The sequence below is a fragment of the Leptidea sinapis genome, chromosome 11, assembly GCF_905404315.1.
Source record: "Leptidea sinapis chromosome 11, ilLepSina1.1, whole genome shotgun sequence".
In the NCBI taxonomy this organism is placed as follows: Eukaryota; Metazoa; Arthropoda; class Insecta; order Lepidoptera; family Pieridae; genus Leptidea; species Leptidea sinapis.
This window is the reverse complement of record NC_066275.1, coordinates 4,903,766-4,925,297: the sequence shown is the minus strand read 5'-3', so window position 1 is coordinate 4,925,297 and position 21,532 is coordinate 4,903,766. Positions and strand designations below refer to the sequence as shown.

The 21,532-nt window shown below is 32.8% G+C and overlaps 2 long non-coding RNA genes across 2 annotated transcripts; one reads left to right on the top strand and one right to left on the bottom strand.

Moving 5' to 3' along the window:
• Nucleotides 1–969: 969 nt before the first annotated feature.
• On the top strand, nucleotides 970–7,750 carry LOC126966793 (uncharacterized). Its single transcript, XR_007729813.1, has 2 exons — nucleotides 970–1,356; nucleotides 6,229–7,750. It is a non-coding gene; the product is annotated as an uncharacterized LOC126966793 (long non-coding RNA).
• On the bottom strand, nucleotides 5,493–12,936 carry LOC126966776 (uncharacterized). The gene is made up of 4 exons (XR_007729797.1): nucleotides 12,791–12,936; nucleotides 11,922–12,126; nucleotides 8,135–8,329; nucleotides 5,493–6,017 (listed from the first exon to the last, which is right to left on the bottom strand). It is a non-coding gene; the product is annotated as an uncharacterized LOC126966776 (long non-coding RNA).
• Nucleotides 12,937–21,532: the final 8,596 nt, after the last annotated feature.

Below are 21,532 nucleotides of genomic sequence, written 5' to 3'. Positions count from 1 at the left end.
CCTCACTCACCTCTGGGATCTTAATCCCTTACCCCTTTATTCATAATGGTCTGCTAACTTTAAACAGCCGCTTAGGAGTGTTTTTTCTCATTCTGACTTAGGTCAATAGAAGAAGACAGAGTGAGAATTAGCAATGCTTTAAGTTAGCAGACTATTATGAATAAGGGGCTTAATATTGATATCGTCAATCATGTACAAATTTAATTACAAAGCGGAGCCAAGCCCGAGAGTTGAACATTAACGGATCACGCGGCATGCGGATGTTTTAGTTGCTAAGAGTGTTAGGACGTGACGAATACCGCACCGTCCATCATTTTGATACAAATTAAAATCGTATATTAATTTCTTGTTAAATATTCATTATTTGTATTAAATTCTTGTTTAAAAGCTTTTTTTTCCAATAACAACCTAACTAAAATACTAACAATTAAAATATTATATTATTATGATGTCGCTTGAAAATACATTTACATTACGTGCACCGTTTAATTCATGAACATATGAATGTATATTGTCCTAAAAGCCAACTTTACTAAACTTATTTACTATCTTAATTTCATTATAATTATTATACAGTCCACAATAAACACACATATATATATACTGATAATGCAGTAATCATTTCATCAAATACAATTGAAGTATTCAATATTGTCTGATATATATAAATATATAACAATCAAGAAGCCATTATAAACTATTAACTCCATTACAAGTTTGGATTCCGATTCCGCAATTTATAGAAAAACTTATACATTAAATAGTACCTATAGATACATAGATACTATCTTTTTGGTTTCTAGTTTTTTAACAAAAATTGAGAACACGTGAGGACATATTTATATCATCAGCTTTCACACAAACTCAAACTTTTATTGTTATTATTATGTAAATAAACCATTAAATAAAATTTTAGTTTGGAGTCTCTTATATATACCTTATTATATCAAAATGAGTAATAATTTTTTTTCATTAAACCACAGTAATATTATTTATAGGGACAAAACTACTTATTTTATATTCTTAATGTATTACAATATATTTATTACAACTATTATTATCTATTTTTAGAATCCATTTTCGAATGCTACCTTACAAATGTGGAACGCATGAAATATGAATATCAACAAACATTAAGACAGAATTCTTCGAATTTGGTGAAATGGAAGCGGAAAAGAATATCTGAACTAACAGAAGATGAGCAAAAAGTGCGACGGGAGCAGTGGCGGAAAGAGAAACGTAATCAAAGAAAAAGGAAGGATAAAAAAACAAAAGTTTCTTTCCGTCGTCAAAAAGAAGAATTGAATTCTAACAAAAGAAAAGAGAAACTTCAGAAAATTAAAGCAGAAAATTAGCGTAATTAACTAACTAACTAACTAACTAATCAAACATTGCAATAGTGTAACTTATATTTAAAATTTATTAAAAATAGAATGTATAATAATTGTTCAGTAAATAAAATTAAGTAAGCCTCTAGGTTTCGATTACAATATTTTAACTGCCTGTAACGCACTTATGGTATTCCAGAAATACGTAGTCGATGGTGATCTAATCTGAATTTGATTCACTGTTCGTTTACGACGTAAAAGTTGGAAGCTGGGATACCCTTTTACTTTTTTTTTAAAAGCCAAGTTACTAAAGTTCAAACTTGTTTTCTTAACTTACCAAAAAATAACTAAAGTCATGTTTTTCTACTATACATATTATGTCCGTCGATTTATATTTACCTAACGCCTTCCTCCCAAATCGCACGCCATAAAATCAATACTGTTCTTAATCTATATGTGTGTAATATTCATTCTCAACATAAGACACTGACACGCGCTATGTCTCTAGAGACTGACCTAGGTTAGTTAACTTTGAGGGTAGGCAAAATTTCTGTTATTGGTATTTCAAGAGAGCGTGGCTCACGGAATAAAAACGCGAATATGGCGAAATATTTAATAAATACGAATTAAAAAGTAACAACGTCAATTTCTTCACAATTAGTTCGTCATATCTATGTTTATCTTTACGAGAGTTTCCTTGTACGTTCCTTCTTACCATCATCTCCCTTTCCTAACACCATCATGTTTATGAATATTGTTTATTTTGATAATAGCATCGTTCATAGTTGTGAGCTTAGCCTTACAGCCCTTGTCACATTTGTTACACACCCAATGGACTTCTTTCTTCTGGTTTATATGTCTCGATCGTTTCTTGAATCTGTACTCGCCCAGGATTATTATAGCGTTTCCTTGCCGAGACCAAGCATACCGCGGCACCGGAACACCTTTCAACAAAAATAATTGAATGAATATTGCAAATCAATTTAAAATGTTGTAAGAAGATGCAATAATCTTTTTATTTACAAGAATAACCAGCATAACTTGGTGTTACAAAGCAGTGCTGACTAAATATAACAAGGCACTTAAACATTGTCGTTTAGAAACTTTTTAAAAGTGTACATTCAAGATGTATAATAAAAACAATAATTAATTAAAGATTTATTGATTATTCAAGGACGACGATTATGTAAAGGTTTAGTATAAAACAGTATTCCTGCATTCGTATGGATTACAGCTTGACTTCTTTAACGACATTTCCAACTTAGTGTCTCTTTATCAACGAAGTGCAACGAAAACTTGTATTTACCGTCAACCATACTTGTAACACATACAAGATTTTTATTAGACATCGCATCTAACACTCTAAATATATCAGTTTCAAACTAGCGTTAATTTTTACATAAGAAGCCAACTGTTTCAATAGACTTATAGGCCAGTGCTGAAGCCTTTGAAAATGATAAAAAGTGAAAAAAATAATAGTAGGATGAAACCCTTTGAAAATGGAAGAGGTTATAACAAAAATTAAAGGAAAAATAAATTACGGGCTATCTGAGGTCTGAGGGAAATGAAAAAAAGGGGGGGGGGGGGGGTGTTTTATGAAAAAAAAAACGGCCATTTATTATTTATTTATCTCGATTTCCGGCAAAGCTGTAAGTCCTATGGAAAAGAATCAATTACATTTTTTTACACTACCGGAAAGTAGAGATTTTGGCGAACAGAAGACACCATTTTTTCGATTGAAAATAAGGGTTCTTTTCGATATGTGTGTCAAAATAAGGTGAAAAAATAAATATTTCAATTCTAATAAATTACAGTGTATTTGGGACATAAAAAGGTAAATTTTCACAAAATCACGTGAAAAAAATATTCATTTTGAAAAAGATAAAAATAAAAAACCAAAAAGTTGGTATTTTGAATTTTTCACATAAAGTTTGAGGTTATGGCAAAAAATTGTAAACATAAAAGTTCTTTTTATTACCTACAACTTTGACATTTGACTTTTTCCCATAGGACTTAGTTTTTTACGGAAATCGAGATAAACCGTTTTTGACCTTAAAACACCCCCCCCCCCCCCCTTTTCCACTTCCCGATCTCTGATTGCCCGTAATTTATTTTTCCTTTCAGTTTTGTTATATTCTCTTCCATTTCCAATGGGTTTCATTTACTGTATTTTTTTTTGGGTTCAAAAATTATCGACACTGGTCTATTAGTAGACTTTAACATTTGAATGCCGACAAAAATGTGATAATCAAATATCAAAAAGATACTAGTTAATATATTAACATATACAATGGAAATCTTTTAAAATAGTGAGGAGTGACGATTTAAGTTATTATTATATTTAAGTATATTAGAAATATTTAACTAGGTACCTACATAATTTGAATTAATTGCAGATAGAACAGCTACATAAAATCACGTTAAATGAAATTATTAATCAATTACAATAAAAAGAAGAAGAAAGTTTCCCTTTTTTTATTATTTTAGATCCAGAAAAACAGCTAAGCATAGCTTTTTTAGTATGATTTTTATTGGCGATTTATTCTACCAAATAATGCCACACGTAACTACTTATATTTTAATCTCTTCTCTACAACAGCTTATCTAAATTATAAAGTTGTATCGTTTATTTCTCGACAATGTAGAAGAGTCGTGGTTATGTACTCCAGACAGAGCAACAATGTTGTGACCGTTTGTCTTGGCGATAGCTCGGCAACCCTTGTGAAGATGCGTTGAACAAACCCAGCGGACGAATTCTTTACATACAGTTTGTTTACAGTACGAATAATTTCCAAAGAGTAGCAGTGGTTTTCCTTTTTGAGATTTCGTGAAGAACGCTTCTAAAAACAAATTTAAATATTAAAAATATGTAGCCGCGAATAACAACACCTAACTTTTTATTTTCTTAATAAAAACTCAAATTAATTTATTATTGACTGTACGCAGTAAGTTAAGCAAGAGCTCAAATGAGATATCTCCATCACTAGGAAAAAGCAAGCGATGGGAGGACAGCTGTAGAGGTATTCCACGCGGATATCAAATTAATGCGATTGGGACGGATATATTAATGTAATTAAAAGAAAACGCAAATAGAAATTATCTTTATTTGAAAACTTACTCGAAGTTACTTACAACAATAAGAGAGCACAAGAATACAGATCATTTAATACTGCCATGATACACTATTTAACTATATTTGTACTTACAATACGAAAAGGCAAGTAAACGGAGATCAATATCTTATATATCACAATGTAAGCACCAATGTTAGTAACTATACAATAAATGGTAATTCTGAAGTAATTCTAAACATTATGCGTAAAAACTTAAAGAATTATTAAAATATAAAGGTACAATGGTTTCTTTATCGTAAAAACACACATAAAAATGTAGACTTAGCCGAAAGAATTCAGTGAAGTACAAAATTGTGCTACAGAGACCCAGTTGATCATTAAATTAATTAACTTGTAAACGACAATGTATTAACTAACCTGGTTATGGCCAGTGTTACAATGTTTGACAGTTTTAAGTTTCTGCACTTATAATACAAAAAACTGAATAAATATGATCATAATAAAATCCTATGTCTGGTGGTAAACAATGTTTGAACCCAACTCTCTCAAAGTTCTATTAGTCCCGCAAAATTTTACTGAAACTAGAATAATTCTTATCTTTTAAACTCAAAACAAAAATAAGATTATACAAAAAACTCTGTCGGCGGGTGATTGTGATGGTTCTTGGCAAATATCAATTTATCTTGTTCAGTATAAATAGTTGCTTGGCAACCATGCTTATTGTGCGTGTAACAGGACCAAAAGCATCTGTCACCAGCGTTAATCCTTTTTGTAAACGTAAAGTCTCCTAATTTTATCAGACTCTCGCCATTCTGGGAAAACATGAACTTCACTGAAAAAGAGAACAGTATAAGTTTTCTGAGGATTTAAACTTTAAAAGCAATTGTTTAGATTTTTCATATTCTTCGTTCATGAGTTATTGCAGGGAAATTAAGTTTAGATGTTTTTATACATTTGAAAGTAACCGTCAAGATATATATAATAGACTCATTCTCTAAAATAATGCGTCTTGTTGTCTTAAAATTAAATGTAAAGAAAATAGAATTAGTAAAAAATTGTGACGACAGTTCTTGAAATAAAACAAGTAATGTGAAACCCAAACATATTGTTTATTTTAATTTAATATTCATATAAATTATTAAGCATTGCAGATAAATTTGTAAGCTTTACAGGCCCTTGCTACACTTATAACAACACGATAAATACAATTTAATAGCATCTTTGGAGATATTGCAGTACTTTGATTTTATTTCCACGTCCATAGTATCTCTATTCGCGTGCTCAAACAATATATGAATGGTGTGCAAGACTCCAAATAATTCATCTATTTTCACATAAAATTTCATCACTTCACTATCATTTTTTGGTTTTACAAGTCTTTCTCTTCCGTTAATTTCCAGAACTTCATAGTTTGCTAAATATTTGTAATCTTCGTATGTTTTAAGACGTCTATTTTTCACTTCTTTTATATCATTAATGAAATCCTCGTAACGTGCTTCATTAATGTAATATATACTATTGCTTTTCTTTCGTCCTATCAGTTTTGATAATTTTTCATTAAATTCTGTCTTCATCGGCTGAAGGTATTTCTTTGAGAACTCTAAATATTTGTTTCCTAAAAATATAAGCTAAATTAAATTATTTGTTACGAGTATTTACTTTACGTTCTTGAATTTTTTTTTGAAGAACAGAGCATATTATCTAATTAAATGACATGGTCCTTACTGTATTAATTACTAGTTAATTACGTCACTATTTAAGAATATTTTTGCTGTTGCTTCCTTGTTCTTAAATAAAACCGTGCACTAACCAGTACCTCATTTCAGATTTTAACTACTGGATTCAAACAAAAATGACGCGTGAGCAAATTTTGGCAAGAAAAAGATATAACGACAAAGTGAGGAGAGAAAGGATGAGGAACGACCCTGAACGATACGCTGAATACAAAGAACGAGAGAAAGCAAGATATCAGAGAAGAAAGGAAAACAAGAAAATACGTCCGATAAGTGAAATGAGTCCAACAGAACAGTCGAACCAAAGAAAGAGATGGCGACAAAATATGAAGCGCTTCCGAGAGAGACACACTAACTATCCTCAAGATGAATCATAAATTATAGCTTGGCTCATTTGATACATGTTAAAAGCGCGGATTTTTGCGTCATCTGGGGTGTTCTTATTATTCTTTGATCTGGTTAAAATAGAACTAAATAAGGTTGACGACCCACACATCACCGAGGTAACATCAGATTAATTCAAGTCACTGTTAGTATAAATTGTTATTCAGATTACTCATTATTTTAATATAAATATTAGTTACCGTATAAACTTTCCATATTTATCCTTATAAAATTATTTCCTTGATTCAAACGTATCTTGTTATATTGTATCAGTTGAGTGTGCATCGCGTCATTACATGTTCAAATAAGGAAATGTCAAGTTATTATGTTTTTGTCATCACGGTAAAAACGCATCAAATTCTACCCTTCGTTTCTCTGTGCATCAAATTTTCATTTTGAAACACACAAGGGCAGTGTCTGGACTGTGTGTCAGCCTATATTGTTTTTCGTCTTAATTAGACTGTGTTATTGCTATTGTTATACTTGATTCAACTGTGTATTGTAGATACAAATCTTTATTACAATATATAAGTATAAATATTATATATCTCTCATTTCTACTTAATATATTGGTAACAAAATATATATTAGTTATAAATATAAATAGCGTTACTAACCAATTGGCATAGAGACATGAAGTCCTCATTTGCATGGATTATAAACAATCACGTAATAATTATATGGTCCCTAGATCATTTATCTAAAGCAGGGGTGCTCAAACGGTCGATCGGGATCGACAGGTCGATTGCGAGTGCTTTTTGAGTCGATCTCGAGAAAAAAAACCGGTATTATAAACTAAAATCGATAATTACGTACCATCTTATGAAAAGTATGCTCAGGACATGAGTGTCGCGCTACGCGTTTGTTCTGTAAGAACCAATAAACTCGCAATTTGAATAATAATTATGAGTTTTTTCATTGACATTTAAGAGCAGACCTACACTTACCTTGACTAAAAAAATGTATATTTTGCGCAAAACTAATATCTTTGTCATCGTGACACTCTACCTAGACGACAATACTTCATCACACATACTTGAAGCCTCTCAGAGCCGATCGAACGTAGTCTACAAATTTAGAGGTAGATCGCCAGCAGTTCAAGCTTGAGCACCCCTGCTCTAAAGGATTACTTCAGTTGTTTCGTAATTGTAAGGTGCCATTATAGCTAATATACAAATGAAGCTGTGTCTTTTTTACTAGAACTATAAAAGGTAATAAGTAAGAACTTGAACTGAGCTGTTTAATTATTATCAATCCAATGGTAAGTGACTATATGTGCCAATACTAAAAGAACAAACGAGTAATTCATTAAGAACTACTTCTTTTAAAGCAAAAATGAAATAACAATATTTAGGGTTATATTTTTCAAACTACAAAGGAACCATATTTTTTAACTTATATTTTTTTTAAATGTTGTCAATAACTGGAATATGATCCATACTGTAGTTACAATTTTTACGACAAAGGTATTAGGCGACTAGCCCGAGTAATAATAATAATAAAACATTCATTTCGGATCAGATCCATATCTCTGTTAGTAAAGTTTTAATTAAAAAACAATGTTAGTAGGTACCTAATTCAAAATAATTTAATATTGGTGTGAAGCCACATTCACCTTTGTAAAAGAGGGGACTCCCTGGGTGTTGGTGCTGCCACGGACTCGAGCAAGCAGAGATGTGCTTCTTCACTTCCAGTATCTCAATCGTATGCGACGTATCTATAAACGTTGGACTTTACATTGCCCGTAAGAGAATGGTTTCAGGGTGTGATGTCACAGATCTAGGCGGCCAACTTACTTATCTGAAATTAACTAGGTCACCAAATTGTTGTTACAATATAACCATGGCTTCATGTGCTATCTTATAAGATATTATAATCAGCTGATTATAACCATCTGGTCGAATTCGTATTTGATAATTACATCTGTTGGATCTTTTCTTGTCGCTCTTCAGACTGAATACATAAATTTTTCAGTTTATAAATACGTGTAAGAGTTATATAACATCCTAAATGACAAAAAATTTGCAATAGGGATAATGTTGGACAAGTCAAAGGCATACGCATTTATACGACAAAGTTCAATATGACATATTACTAAATAAACTACGTCATAGGTGTACGAGTCACACCACACAAATGGTTTAAATCGTATTTAGAAAACCGCGAACAATACGTAGACGTTGAAAATTGTGAGCAAAAAAAGAACTAGTAAGCTACATCAGATCGAACAAATGCCATTAATGATTTTCTTAACGACTCAAATAAAAATAAATAAAAATATCGGTCTCCCTTCTACGACCTGCTGTTCAGACCAAATTGCCATCAGACCAATTGGTATCCATAATACTACTTTGTACTATCATATACTCCAAATGGAATATATCAAATATATATAAGCAATGTACAAAATAAAAAATACAAAATCATTTATTTCGCACTTTTCATGTACATATTAACATTTTATATATATAAGCAATGTATTTATGGTATTGCAATAGTAGAAAATTATATATGTCATATCTATAAAAGATAGCATGAATGCATCACATCGTTATTTTTAAAAGCAAATACTTTTGTTGTTTTGTTTTATTTTTGATCAGAACTGAAATGAGAAAGTATTTTGTAATCAGTAGGTACTTTTCTAAAGCAACGTTCCCTCCGAACGAAATAAATTTGAGAGCAATATAACGTTGAAATATTGAACATCGATTTGGATAGGAAAGGTCGGTAGCAAAGAGTGCGTATTTTATAATGTAACTAGCTGACCCGGCAAACGTTGTTTTGCCATATAAAGTATAATTCACGCGATAGTTTTATAAGTAATAAAATATTGCCTTTATTATAGCCTGTACATCATTTTGTTCTATTGTCAATAGTTTTTGCAGCGCACGCAAAAATAGGTTTTCGATTTTACACCTTGTGTTACAAAATAGCAATTTTATTACGGATCCCTAATTTTGAAAAAAAAAACATAGCCTATAGCCTTCCTCGATAAATGGACTACCCAACACTGAAAGAATCATTCAAATCGGACCAGTAGTACCAGAGATTAGCGCGTTCAAACAAACAAACAAACACTGCAGCTTTATAATATTAGTATAGATGATTTTCTTGAGCAACAGACTTTATGAACCTATTATGCTGATGAGGACTTGTATCTGTAGACTCATTTTAAAACCAACATACGTAAGAATGAGTTATAAATATTATAAAACTAAAAGCTTATATTCAAATATAAAATATTCCAGCCGTTGAACTCTTGTTGTGGAACAAATATTAAAAACTTCATTTATAATATTTTTAGTAACAGGTTTACTAAATTACACTTGATATAAACAGTGTTAGTACATTCAGCAGTTTATTTCGTTATCGTTCTATTATCCAGTGCAATAATAATGTCTATAATTTATGTTGACTTTCATTTCATCCCGTCTGTTTACTTACTCCACTGTGGGTATATATAATGGTTTCTCAACCGTATCATTATCGGGCAACACAAACATACTTACTAAATATTCGTAATAACAAATCAATAAATTGCTTTTTCTAGTTCTTGCCATTGTTCAACAGATATACAAAATATTTAAATAAAACACTTTTTAAAGGATAAAATTTTCGTGAACTTTTCAGGGGACTGCGGGTGACAGGAGGCGAGATATATTTGTCATAGTCTGTGGCAAAACTTAATAATGACAACATTATTAAGTTTTGCCACAGTAGACATATGTATCAGTACAGAAACTAAGCCTTGTTGATAAAATACTTACCTACATGTGCGTACACTCCATTGAAGCAATAGGGTTGTCAGGTTATTTTTCTAACCGACTTTAAAAAAGAAGTTTTGGAACGAAGTTCCTTATGGGGCGTTGCAGAGCGTAAAAAAGTAAAAAGCGTAAGATTTTTATGTATAGTGTATGTATGATAGCTATACAGTGTATAATGCAATATTAAAGTCTATTCAATTTTAAAACAACATTTTAATGAATGTTTTTCTTGGAAATATTTTTTTTAGAATGTTTTTTTTTTAATTTTCGTTGAAATATTTTTTTTGAAATATTGACGGGAAACTTTGAAATATGTGTTTTTAAACTTTTTCCGTTGAAGTTTCACTTCTACCACAGTCTTAAGAAATCCTGTCCTGCTGTCATCCCACGAACACGTCTAGTCAATAACGAATATGACATCTATTTTGAGATCCGAGATGGCGGGTGTGACTTTTACAATAAGATCAAACTGGGTATCATTTTTGAGATTTTCAGGAGTGTCGAGATTTTCGGGAGTGAACACCCAATTTTATTTCAGTCTTCGTTTCTTTTAAAGCCAGCATTATCGGGTTCAACATCCTCGAGAATCATGAATAAAACACCCATGATAAAAAAGTTGATTATTTCATGGAACTTGGATTTACATTTTGACAGCACTATTTATTTTAGCACCCTCGAAAACCATGAAAACGACACGCGTGACGATAAACTTGAAAATTTTGTGCAGTCAGCCATCTTGAATTTTCATTTTGGCAGCACTAGCTCGTATTGCTTTCAACACTCACGAAAACCATGACAAAACATATGTAGGTAAGTATTTTTGTCTAAAATAAATAATTATAAAAAATATCCTAGAAAACCATTAAACCACACTCATAAAAATGATAATAAATATTGCAGCCGCCATCTTAGTGTAAATAGTGAATCATGTTGACGAATTTATTATAATCGATCTCAAGGACTTATTATTCGATTACCTACTAATTATAATATAACAATAAATCATTCTTATATACTATACTACTTTATAGTTTAAAAAACGAATACTGGAGTTTTGATGGAGCCGAGTTCAAATAGCCGTATACCACGCAATACGCTGGCATTTTTAAAAAGATCGCGGAAACAAATAACAACGTGACACTCGACTCGTATTGACCGCGAAAACTGCTTAGGGGCCTCGTCGATGCGCATGTTTGTGTGTGCCATTTCGAACGTCTGTAGGGAGTTTCCGTACTGGTACATATGTCTACTGTGGTTTAGCCATTTATTGCATCGGAGGTGCTATTTGCTGTAGACAGATGGTTTTTGGCAAAACTTACTTAAATCTAATGTACAAACACAGTTACAATTACACGCTTTGTAATCCTTTGAAATGTGTAAGCTCTTGATAATCTAATAAAATACTTGATTTACAAATAGTTTTTTACAAAAGAAAGCCAAGTTCATTGACACTTTTTATTGCAACATCTGCATCATAATTTTTGAATTTGTAAACAACAACAATTAATATTTATCAATTACTTATTTAAGTATTAATGTAAACTTAAAAAAAAAATGTTTTTAAATTATAAATATAAATGCACTTAAACCACTAATATCTAACAGTTTTTTCTAGCTTACACACTTGTATATACTTACCGAACTTTAGGTTTCCCATGAGAGTGATTCACATTGACCTTCATTATGAAACCATCAGCATTCATATTGATCCTGGCCTTGCATCCGCTATGTTGCTTGGAGCAATACCAATTCCCGGAAGAGCGGTTTTGCGAGAAAGTATAACCTTGGAATACTAAAATATTTTTAGTACTTCTTGACGACGGGATCAATTCATAATGGAAATCTGGAACGATATTTTGTTCTTATTTCGTAGCAGTGATTTACTAAATCTGATGTAACAATCACTTAACGCACGGCAGAATGGGTCGGACATGCTCATTCCTGGGACGAAATGAATCGTAATATGAATGTAAAGACATGAGAGAAAAAGAGGAAGTTCAAAGTAAAGAGACATTCTAGTAGGAATTTGTTTTTAATGTGACCATCATTTGCGAGTATGTTTAAAATGTTATACCTATGTACCTATGGTATCTAAATTTTATCAGTGGGAAGCTCTTTTGCACAGGATGTCGTCTAGATTATGGGTACCACAACGGCGCCTTTTTCAGCCGTGAAGCAGTAATTTGTAAGCGTTATTGTGTTTCAGTCTGAAGGGCGTCGTAGTCAGTGAAATAACTGGGCAAATAATTCTTAACATCTTATGTCTCAGGTGACGATCGCAATTGAATTGCCGCTCATAATTTTTGGGTTTTCAAGAATCCTGAGCGGCACAGCATTGTTGTAATGAGAAGGGCGAATCAATTACCATCATCTGAAAGATCTTAGTTTTCCACATCACAAAAGAAACCACATTTTTTTAATTTCGGCATCTGTTTATTTTATATTGTTCGTTCTTGTCTCTCAGCGGGAGTGCAATGTTAAGACTTAAGACAATTTGATATATTCACCAGTTGAGATCTTCATATATTTCGGTGGTGGGTGATTATGTACTGTCGAACTTAGATGAGGATTCAGAAAGGACACTCTGGCTTTGCAACCCCTGGATTTACTGGAGCAGTACCACGACAATTTGTTAACTTTTGAATAAGTAAAACTGTCAATCATTAAAAGTACCGATCCATTGTGCAAAGTAATGTACGTGTACCCTGTAACAATAATAACGGTGATCCACATTAGAAGTCGACAATAATTATAAGAAGAACTTAACCACTTGCATATTGTATAATCTTATTATAATAGGTCAGTTGAATTATTATATGTAAAAGTGTACACCGTTTTGTAGGTTATACGGGACTAGTATTTCTTTAAATGTAAAATAATGACAAGTTTCATACGATGATTGATATTTAGGATGATTAGTATTATTTATATAAATGCAACATAAAAGTTTGGTCGCCCCTGATGCTGTCCGGAGGTCACTGCCCCTTTAAATACCCTTTAAGCCTTTTAGACCAGTGCAGAAGCCTTTAAAAATGATAAAAAGTGAAAAAAATAATAGTAGGATGAAACTTATTGGAAAGTGAAGAGATTATAACTAAAATGAAAGTAAGAATAAATTATGAGGTAGGGAGTTTTGAGGTTTTAGGGAAAAAAACGGTTTATCTCGATTTCCGGCAAAACTACAAGTCCTATGGCAAAAAGTTAAGTTGTAGGCAATAAAAAGATCTACAACTTTTGTTTTCACACTTTTTTCACAAACCTCAAAGTTTATGTGAAAAATTCCCGTCCTTTTCCAATGGGTTTCATCCTACTATTATTATTTTTTTGGTTTAAAAAATTATCGACCCTGGTCTATTTACGTTTAAGCCACTAACTAGTAGGTCTGTTGCAGGAAAACTCATGGTAGAGGTACAAACTTTTTAATAATAATATAATATTTACAATATTCAGTATATGTGCTAATAACAATATTTTTTCTGTAAACCAGCAACTTAGGCACCCTCTGTTCCGGGATCCTACAAGAATTACTTCTACTACAGCAACCCGCTTAAATAATATTTTTACAAACGTTATTATTACTAAAAAATTAATAATTAATAATCTTCTGTCCAACTATATGAAAGTAAATAAAATATTGGACAATGTCAGACCAAAAAAGGTGACGATTACACCAGTTACTGGTAGCCGTCTTGAAAGGTTTAGAAATAATTTGTTAAATACCATCCATTTATACACTGTGGTGAAAGTACAAATTTTCACTATAACTTACTCTTCAAATCCTTCTTTAAGGAATTTGACAGGGTTTATACTAACATAACGGTTACAGTAAACAACAAACTTTGTTTTAATGATTGGTCAACAATGGGTATCCACAAAAGTCGTAAACAGTTATATGACCTATAGAGAAACATTACAATAATAGTGAAGAATTCAGTAAAATAATACTCCAAGCTATTTAAGGTAGTCAAAAAGCGAAGACACGTTTCATTGCGAATAAAATTTTAAACAGTAATAATAAAGTAAAAGCAACATGGAATATAATTAATAATGAAACTGGTAGGTCAAGTTGCCGTAACATGCGTTTAAATTTTAATAATTACGTTTTAAATTCGGAAATGAATGTAAATGAATTTGCGACCAAACACTACTCTAACTCTTCACCAAAAGCAGCACAGGATATGCTTAAATTACACGTACCTTTCATTGATTTGAAATTTAAGTACCTTAAAGCGATATATAAAAATCTTCAAATCAAATAACCTACAAAATATAAAAACCTATGGGGCCATTAAACTAATATTGTAGAAAAAACATACTTGACATTATAGCACCTGAATTAGCAATAATATTTAACGAATGCATAGATGAAGGTGTGTTCCCTGATCTGATGAAATATAGCAAAGTTATACCTTCGTTTAAATCGGGCATTTCTTTTAACACTGCTATTTTAAGGATTACTTCAGTGCTGCCTGTTTTTAGTAAAATTTTTGAAAAACTTTTGCTTCAGCAGCTACAAATGTATCTTCGTGAATTATTGAACAATAATCAATTTAGTTTCACTAGGGGCTTATCAACAATTAATGCGGATCATTTACCACATCTTTGACACCTGGAAAGAGTTACAGTTACATGGGCATTTTTTTTATCCAAAGTATTTTACTGCGTCCACCATGAAACTTAACTCCTAAAATTAAAGCAATATGGAGTAAAAAATACAGCACTTAATTTGTTAAAATATTTAAGCAAAGAGTACAAATAGTCGACGTACGCGGCAAATGGTCATCGGGTAAACCTGTAGGAATAGGTGTTACGCAGGGTTCTATTTTCGGTCGTTTCTTGTTATTTATATACTGGGTGGCCGAGAATTTGACGTCCAAAGCTAAAATTTGAATTTGGCCTATGATCTGGGAAGATTTTAAAAATAGAAGCCATAGGCTCCCCATTTTGTTTTTTTTTTGATACCTTGAGCATTTTCATGAATTTAGCTGGAGCAACATCTTGAACTTATGACTCAATTCTAAACTAGTTCCGCATTGTCTAAACTATTCATAGTTTGTTATGTGGTTATTACAACTGTAGTTAATAAATATCAACAACAAAATTAACTAAAAGTGATCCAAAAAATTAGAAAAAAGTCCTAAACCACAATTAGGTGAAAAAAGCGGATAAAAGGGAAAAAATTATTATATCTTAAACTACGCAAAATCGTAGAACATACTTAGGGGTGATTCGGATACTCATCACCATGAGGCTTTCAAATTTTAGCTTTGGACGTCAACTTCTCGGCCGGCCTGTATATTAACGATTTCCCTTTTGAGGTAGATCACAGCAATGAGATAGGTTTGTTTGCTGATGATACTTCACTTATTTTTAAGGTGAAGCACGTGCAGATATTGATGACATGGTAAATAATACACTATCGAAGATAAGATGCGCGTTAGTTTGAGACGAATAATCTGCACTTAAATAGTAAAAAAACAAAGTGATTACGGTTCATTACACCACACAGCGCAAGTACAAACCAACGTACTTATGAATTACCAGAGATTGGAACTTGTTTACACTACGGTCTCCTTGGGTATCACGGTACATAATAAGTTAACACACACATACGCCGTTAGAAAGATTAGAGACTACACGAATGTTGCTACCGCCAGATGTTCACAGGATCATGACGTACGGTATTTTACTGTGATTTACTGTAATTGATATAGTGTTTGCTCTGCAAAAGAGATCTGTTCGTGCTATATATCAGCTTGGTTATAGACAGTCACTATGTATGAAAATTACAATATTTATGAAAATTTTATATACGTTCATAAAATTCGTCACCTTTTTGCTGTAAATAGTGATTTTCGTTAATATAACACTAGAAATAAGGGGTTGCATGCAACTCATTCTAGTAGGCTTCATAAGATTCATAATAGCTTTAAGGGTAAATGTATGCACTTTATAAATAAAGTGTTTAGATATTATCTATGGCTTTGTCGTAAATCCTACTACAGCTGAATATCTAAGTGATCGGACAGCCTTGGTCAGTGCCAGCCATAATCTAGTGATTATGATTATTTTATAGCAATAACAATGACTCTATAACAATGTATATTTTATTTAAAAGAGCGCAAAAAGAATGCTGAGAGAGTTTATACCGCCATTTCGTCTCTCTCAGAGCGCCATTTGAGTCCGAAACGGTTCTAGTATTAGAAATGACAAGCAATCAATTTTGAGAAAATAGATGCCTTTTATGCCTTTTGTTATTTTGACATTATTACATTGTGTGTACGATTCAATAATGCTGGAGTGGTAGCTTTATAAATTCACCAGTTGAAGTCTGCACATACTTCGGTGGTGGGTGGTTGTGCGTCGTCAGGCTTAGAGCGGCATTCTGCAGATGGACCTTCGCTTTGCAACCTCTTGACTTGCTCGAACAATACCACGACAACTTAGTTACTCTTGAATACGTGAAACTGTCCAACATTAGGAGAACCGATCCATTCCTCACAGTTATATATTTGTATTCTGTAAGAATATTTCCTAATTTTACTTTTACTGTTATGTGTTCTTATTGTGTTATGTGTTGGCATTGTGTGACTCCAAGTAGTATCTATAATTTGCGACTCTTTCTGACTGTTTGTAATGGTTTATTTTTTTAGAAGAGGTGGCAAACAGGCAAGAGGCTCACGTCATGGGGAGTGATGAGGTCGTCCATGGATTTCCGCAAAACTAGAGGTAAAGAGAGATGCTTTGCCGACCTTTAAGTTGGGAGTAAGCTCTTTTCTTGAAGATCCCTAACCTAAGTATCATTTTTTAATTTCATTTTTGTGGTGTACACATTTTTGCTTCTTTTGTAGAAGAATATTAAATATCTTTATAATAAAATCATTGATTTAGATTTATTACAATACATTTATTATAAACTGATAATAGTTGTTATATTTAATCTACCAAACTAAGTTTTTAGAATTACATATTATTCAAACGATCAAATTCTTAATACATTCGAGAAGATTTTAAGATATTATTATAAAAAGATTATTAAATTGGATATTTTTATAAAAAATGAACAAAACGAATCGCAAACAACTGATTCACAAATATTTAAATAAAGTGTGATTGTGTATTTGTAACTCTCAAAGCTCTAAGGCCTGTTAACATTTCTCCATAATATATTAATTCAGAGCTTTAACTATTAAATTAAAAGCGCATTTTCCGTCAAACAGAAATATATTTTAAACGATACACAAAGTAAAAATAAAAAATGAAATTCACACTATAAAAATTTACAAAAACAGTATGTGCGTGTAATATTTACGCGCGAATCAAGTAAAACTTTACTGACGTTTACGACACTTATATTTCGTAACGCTCTCGTCAAAGCCAAGCGTGCGTGAAGAAGTTTTGTTTCAAAAGAGATCCATTAATGTACATGTATGTATAAATCAGTCGACAATAGGTCGTCAAGCTTTAATATACGTTCCGTTCTTCAGTTGCATCAATATAGGCGGCTCATGGTTATGTGACAATTCGTAATCAGTTATCGTGTCGTTCTTTATCCTGACCTTCGCTTTACATTTCATCGACAGTTTCCTGGAACATATCCAGTAGTAGCCCATCTTGGCGAAAGTGTACCCATTGATTCGTAGAAGAGGGCCGCCTCTTTGCAATTGGATGAAATCGAAAGCCACTGCAAAATAGAACATATAATACTAATAGTGTATGTGTGTCAGAATTATGGAAAAATTCAGGTCCGTAACACCTGCCATCAACTTTGGCAGACCGGCGTGATTGCCTGATTATATTTAAAACTTCCTAAAACAATTAAAGACATTTTACCCCAAGAGGGTACCGGCTCTATGTAAGTCCTGAGCATTTTCGCTCGGGCCGCCCGTCGTATTCTGGGGAGGGCACAAAACCGCACATGTCCGAGGACAAACGAGGCAGTACCACCACGAAACCCCGGGGGAATCCACTCCAATTTATATGATATACTAAAATAAAACAACAAGTAGGGATAGCATAAACATATTATATTGACAATCAAAAAAAATATTGGGATAGAAAAATAATAATCTGTAACCTAAATAAAATATTGAATTAATATTAATCTATAACTTCACTTAATGTAAATAGAACTTGTTATTATTTAATATAGCAATATATTATTGTTCCAACGTAAGCTATACCTTACCTTCATCGTGCTGTTTACTGGATGAAACATATTTTTTATAAAATTTAATATGTCAATATTCAAATATATTGCATATGGGTTGCCTAGAAAATTTAAGTCCAGGATACGATTAATTATTATTTTTTTTTTAAATATTTCACCGGTTTGTTTAATGGACAAATTCTATACCAATCGAAATAATGCAGTCCATAGTATATGCAAAAATACCAAAGGAATCACAGGAGGGTTACCGGGCTTTTAAAAAGGTGTACGGGCTATCTTTTAAAGATATCCATGTCAAGGAAGAAAGTTCTTTGAAAACGGCAAGTTAAAGGAACGCCAGGCATCCTGAAGGTGGAGATGATATCTTTATTTGTGGCGAGTCGTGCGAAAGTGGAATTCGACGGCAGGAATCAGGTCAAGCAGCTCTTCGCAACACTCCCAGCAACGCCAAGTGATGTAGCCGTTCACAGAGCACTGGATCCCAGACAAATCGAGCAGCTATGCGTTGTACGCGGTCAATAGGTTCGAGCTGATACTGTGGTGCGTCAGACCAGAGACCAGATAACACTACAAGGAGTATGTGGTGTTCCTGTGCTTTTAGCTAGCGGTACCTACATGGTCGGTAGAGTCGTACTGTCGTCCTATGACGACATCTCCCACATCAAAAAACCCTTGTAATGCACTCTTTATTAATAAATCTTAGTACATTAACTTAAATATTTATTTTGTTCGAAAACTAAATTTTTCAAATAAACATTTTCAATTAAATAATTAATTATGCGATACTTCTGTGGACTAGTATTACTACACAAGTAAACTACGTACTTACTGGAACGAACAATGCATTTTATACCTTAAAAAATTAACAACATGCTATGCGGTACATTAGAAAGCAACATAGACCTGCCCTACGCACTTGCAGAATTATGTAAATTAAAATATGTTCCAATCACAATCATCATCATTCAGCCAATACAAAGCTTTATTTCGTCCGGACAGAGAGTTTTAATTTTGAAAATTTAAGGAAATATGTCATTTACTGCAATTCAAATGTGAACGAAACTGAATCCGAGTAATGTTGAATTTTTTTGCAATAAACAGTATTTTTCTCTACAATACTGTAGTATTTTATTAAACATATATTTTTTAATATTTTATTTATAATTGTTTTGTAATCCCATGTAAGTATTTTAAAATTTGTAACACATATTATTATATATCCCATATCACAACTGTAGGGAGTTGTGATATTATATAGTGATAAAAACTTACGACTTAAATCACATACCATACTTCAAGTCCACGCCTGTTCAACTACTGGCCTGAAAACATAAGACTGTCTCAATTGTCAAATAAAGAAACTTCATACAATGACGTTCTATACACGTTGACTTTGACTACAAATGACGTTCGATAGCTTAACGGCAAAATTGTAATTTAAGTCACTGTCCGAATTCAATATGTTATACATTGCTGCTTATTGACCAAGAATATTTTAAATAACTGGAGGGAATGCGGCAATGTATAAGTATGGCAGTCGAAGCTTAAGATGGTGTAATATAAACATGTCGTTATTTGTTTATATGTATAAAACGTCATTGGCTTCATGCAATATTTTTTATACTCTTAAGCAATTAGTATAGTAATAATATTAATAATAATAAAATTGATTTTTTTTTCTTTTAGGAGGAATTATCTAACGTTTGCAATGTTATGTATGTGTACCTATCAACTCTATTTTGTTAGAAATATATATAAATATTATAAAGTAATGAATAGCGTAATGACACTCAAATTAATTAAAACAAATACCCAATTTTAAATAAGAGGATTATTTTTCTCACAACAATTTTCCATTATCATTCAAATATCCCGTGATATAACTGGACTCTAATAAGTTTGGGACCTTTTTAAGTAATTGAATGATGTTTTATATTCGGGGACTGGTTTCATTGCTTGATATTGTTGACAAATGGCGTTTTGTTGGATATTTGTATATGCGCGGACGCTTATAACGGAGTATAACCAGCCACTATGCTTGGAATTCGTGGACTATGAGAAAGCAATTGATTCGATCGCGATCTGGGCTGTGCAGTCTCTTCAGAGGTGCCACATTGATTATCGATATATTGAACCGTTGGAGTGTTTGTATGGGAACGCCACCATGTCAGTCCGTCTCCAGGATCAGTTCTCGAAGCCTTTCCGACTGCAGCAGGGAGTCAGATAAGGGGATGTCATATCGGCAATGCTACTCACACTGTATTGGAAGATTATTTTAAGCTTCTTATTAATATTATGTAAGAGTAATAGAACATCAATATATTGTTATCAGTGTTCCCACGCTCTTTTTATTAATACTTCTGGACTGGAACGGACTGGGCATCAATATCAAGGGCGAATACATCACTCACCTTCGATTCGCAGACAATATACTAATCATGGCAGATACCATAGAAGACTTAAGCCATATTATTCTCGATGGCCTCAATACAGCTTCCCAAGGTGTAGGTCTCAAAATTAACATGGACAAGACGAAGATCATGTCAAATGTCCATGTCGCACCTACTCTCGTAACAATTGGGAACTGTACACTCGAAATTGTTGACGAGTTCGTCTACCTTGCACTCAAATCCAGTTAGGTAGGTCCAATTTCGAGAAAGAGGTCGTCGAATCCAACTCGGATGGGCAGCGTTCGGGAAGCTTCGTAAAATTTTCTGTTTCAAAATACCACAGTGAACAAACGGGTTTTGAACCAGTTCGTGTTGCCAGTGATGACATACGGAAGGCAGACGTTGTCCCTAACTATAGGCCTTATGAGGAAGCTAATTTTCGCTCAGAAGACAATGGAGAGGGCTATGCTCGATCGCTCCTGTGAGGTCGAATCAGAAATGAGAAGATCCATAGAGGAACCACAGTCACCGACATAGCCCAGCTGGTTGCGAAACTGAAGTGGCAATGGACAGGGCACATAGCTCGATGGACAGATGGCCGTTGGGGCAGTTAAGTCTTGGAGCGGCGACCACCTACCGGAAGACTTAGTCTTGGAAGGCCCCCGACAAGATGGACCGACGATCTGGTC